Consider the following 4,611-nt stretch of genomic DNA (forward strand, 5'->3'; position numbering starts at 1 on the left):
ACTGGTTAGTTCATATTGTTGTTGCACCTACAGGGTTGCAGCCCCCTTCAGCTCCTTGGGTACTTTCTNTAGCTCCTCCATTGGGGGCCCTGTGTTCCATCCAATAGATGACTGTGAGCATCCACTTCTGTATTTGCCAGGCACTGGCATGACCTCATTGCTCAGCACATGGCCAGCCCAGTGTCCCTCACATATTTTTGCAAGCAGATATCAGTGAATCAAGCATCTAACGAATACCAGCAAGATTTCTCCATATCCTGTGACAGTGTGTAGTGTATCCAGCAATGAATAAAGCTGGAAGACAAACTCCCTGAGGTAACCCAGATCCCAGAAGACCAATGTGGTGTGTTCCCACTCCCGGGTGGATCCTAGCGTCAAGATCAATGTGGCATGTCCTAGCATCACAGGCTATGTGCTCAACCTGTAGTAAGTGCAGAATCCAGCAAACTGGAAAGGGAGGATTGGAGAAGAAGACAAAGAAAGATCTTCAGGGAAGGGACACAGAACGCAGATGATATGAAGGGGAAAGAGGGAATAATGGGGAGGGAGGTTGAGGAGGAGATATGATGGAAGGGTGGGGCAGAGGAGGGAGGGAGAGAAGGGATAACTAATATAAAGAATATTGGAAGAGCCATATGGAAACCACTATTTTGTACGCTTCCACCCAGAATAAAAATCCCAGTGACAGACATGGGACATTTACTGAGTTAGTGGCCATAAGTGCCCTCGGTGACTCCCGAAACACTACAGGTCATTGCCACAACTCTTTAGACCCACAAGAACTTTACAACTAGACCCCAATTTCTACAGCCCATCTAATTGTAATGGCACCCAGCCACAGTACACACAGAGAGAAGATATTCCTAGTTAATCGGATGGAAACTGTGGAAGGTATATATATACACGCTTGCTTGCTGTGGGAGGTAGTAGATCGTCTTTGGTCTCAGAATTATGTAAAGCTGGATAGGAACAAATCTGTAAGTAAATGTTCGGGTTTGGAATCTGAAAGCAGATTATCAGCTGGCTCTGTAAGTATGATGATATCTTTTATCAAAAAAGTAGATAGCTCATGACATGTTGTGCTTGGTTGGGTTTTTGTTTGTTTGTTTGTTTGTTTTTTGTTTTAAGAAGAATTATCTTTTTAAAAGGAAAGACCTGGCTAGATCATAAATACAGCCCTAAATACAGTTTTCAATGGATTTGAAAATGGTTAATACTAGAAATAAGCTCTATGACAGGACTAGAGAGAGGAGGGGAGAGATAGCAACAGACAGAGAGAGAGAGAGACAGAGACAACAAGAAAGGGAGAAGGGGGGAAGAATGGGAGACAGAGAGAGGCAGAGATAGTGAGAGAGGCAGAGACAGAGAGAGGAGAGAGAGAGAGAGAGAGAGAGAGAGAGAGAGAGAGAGAGAGAGAGAGAGAGAGAAGAATACATACGTCCTTCTCATCTGCTTTTACTAGGCTGTTACATAACATGGTAGCAGGCCTTGCATTCCCACAAAGCCCAGGATACAGAGAAACACTGCAGGATTAGCAACATCTACCTAGATACCTAGGTATCCATCTGGACAATTCCATCCCATCATTTTCTCTTTATATACTGCCCGGGGGCCACACACATTCCGAATGACTTTTAAAAGAGTGTGGTAGCACACACTTTTACCTATTGGCTTTTGAAAAGAATTTGGCACGATGTCTATGTCCTCGTGACCAGGTAGATCTAAGGGTTAGCAATTTGGTTGTTATCACACCCTGCGTGTCTTCGGTAGTTAGAAACACAATCCATTGGAAGACAGTAACACAGAAACACGGGCACATTAGCCTTCTCTGGAAGGTGAGTGCACACTCAACACTCCTGAGGGACAACAGCCCCTCAGACCTTTTCCCTTTCTCTCTGAGATGGAGGCAGGCTGGCTGATGGACACTCCGCCCTCCTGTCACTTAAAGCGAGGCCCACAATTATCTCCAGTGACCGGGGTGCTTCTTTCCTTACAGTGGACTCCCTCAGATAAACAGCTCTCCTCTGCAGCGCTCAGCAGGAACTGTGCCCTCACATCATCCTTGACTCTCGAGGAGGACCCAGAAGAACCCGTGTAAATCCATGCGACCCTATTGCGCATGCGCGCAACCTTCTGGGAACACTCGGATAATCCAGTTTGCAGCACGTTGGAACTATAACCTGGGTAATTTTCGAGTCATAGCACACTGCTGAATATAGTCTATAATCAGTTCTATAATCAGTTCTACAGTTCTATAATCGTTATGAATCTCACCATCATAGAGTTTTTTTTTTATACTCTCCCCTTGACAATTCTGTTTGCTGACTCTTACTTCTGGCTATGTCAGTGCATGTGAAGCCCCCAGCGTTTTACACTGGAGATGCATGAGGTAAATCTACATTTCTCGTCAACTGTATTTAGTCCTGCCTTCGCTTTATGCATAGGTCCCATATTATACTCATCATATTTATGCTTTAGATTAATTATACCAATTAGCTGAAGAGGGAGAAGGTACTTCTAGATTGCGGGTACAAACATTACCTTCCACAGGCAGTGGAGGACAGCCTTGTCAGTAGCAAAAAAATAAAAATAAAATAAAATAAAATACCATAAAAGGTAAAATATAGAAAATGCTGCTAAAGGTGAAAATTTTTATAATAATCAGGACAGATAAATGGCTTATAGTTCTATGTTCTCAAAAAAAAAAAAAAAGAAATTATTAGAGGTGCATTCAAAGTTTAGCAAGTGGAAGGGAAAGTGTAGAATGTAACTCCCCAAGAATTAATTAAACACCCCTGAAAACACTAAAAGTTCTATTCCTTTCCTGGCTTTGTACTTAAAGTAGTTTTGAGATGTAACTTATAATGTCTCCATGGGTAAAGGCATTTGCCACTATGCCTAACAACCTGAGATACATTGCCAGGACTCAAATGGCGGAAGGAGATGACCAACTCCTCAAAGTTCTCCAGTGACTTCCACATTTGTACAGTGATTTGTACATACCTCATCCCCTCAACACACACACACACACACACACACACACACACACACACACACACACTGAAGAAATGTAGTTTAAAAAAAATCAACAGAAGGGTGTTCGTCTTGTAGAGAATGAGAATCTTTTAAAATGATAGCCATTCTGATAAATAATGAAACAAAGGTGTACACCACTGCTAATAACGCTTTAACCTCAGGTTTATGATGTCTTTTCAGAGCTATCAACTACAGTTCTAGTAGACTTAGTACAACATCCGTGTAACCAACTTCTCTTCCACTAATTTCCTTCCAGGTTTATTTTACTCTGATTATGTTTCCATTATACATTTTTAAAAGGGGGGGGGGACAAACTAATTATTTACTTAGAGAAGTGCCTCTTTTAGCTCTGGAAGGACAGGTTCTGAATGTCCCAGTGATTACTTCTAAAACCCGGAGTAACTGTGGCTCACCTCTGTTCTTACTCCGGGTCTCAGAAAACTCCTTTTAGACTTCCCCCTTCCATTTCTTAAAAATGTTTACATTTTCATACAAGGAAACTATGCAAGCTTCGTGGATGATTTTTAATAAAAGGGAAACGAGTATTATTTGAATACACGCACTGCTGTATCTAATTCTTGAGAAGGTTACTACGTGACTAACAGGCAGGCGGTGTATATGACAAGAATGCAGATGCCCTGGATGGGGGGTAGGGTGGGGGGTGGGAGTGAGGAGTCATGTTCTGGGCAAGACAGAGAAGGGTGATAGGAGGTCTCATTACACTGTTCAGAATGGCGTGGAGCTTGAAACGTATATGTTTTTTATTTCTGAAATGTTTCATTTAATAGTTTCAGATTACATTTTACCACAAGTAACAAATGGTGAGAGAAGAAACCACAGTAAAAAGGGGACTTCTATATTTATACATCTTAAAGTGCTAACAGCATTCAGAGGCGAATCGCATGGATTATAGCACTGGAGATAAATTACCTTAGGTTGTGATGTTTCTATTTTCACAAGTGTCACAATCGTTATAGTACACCACATCTCACAAAATGTATTGTTTTTAATGCATTGGCTTAAAAGGTAAGTTTTTAAAGAATGGAGAAAAGATGGCATGCCAACTGTCACCTGTCTTTCTTTGTCACACTATACCACATATTTTTTTTCAATTATTTATTAGATATTTTCTTCATTTACATTTCAAATGCTATATCCTCCCCCACACCCTGCTCCCCTCCTCACCCACTCACTCCCACTTCTTTTTTTCTTTTTTCTTTTTTTTTTAATTTTTTATTAGATATTTTTTATTAGATATTTTCTTCATTTACATTTCAAATGCTATCCCAAAAGTCCCCTATACTCTTCCCTCGCCCCTGCTCCCCTACTCACTCACTCCCACTGCTTGGCCCTGGTGTTCCCCTCCATTCCCACTTCTTGGCCCTGGCGTTCCCCCTCCACTTCCACTTCTTGGCCCTGGCGTTCCCCTGTACTGGGGCATATAAAGTTTGCAAGACCAAGGGGCCTCTCTTCCCAATGATGGCTGAATAGGCCATCTTCTGCTACATATGCAGCTAGAGACACGAGCTCTGGGGGTACTGGTTAGTTCATATTGTTGTTCCACCTATAGGGTCA

This window comes from Mus pahari, chromosome 19, assembly GCF_900095145.1.
Source record: "Mus pahari chromosome 19, PAHARI_EIJ_v1.1, whole genome shotgun sequence".
Classification (NCBI taxonomy): Eukaryota; Metazoa; Chordata; class Mammalia; order Rodentia; family Muridae; genus Mus; species Mus pahari.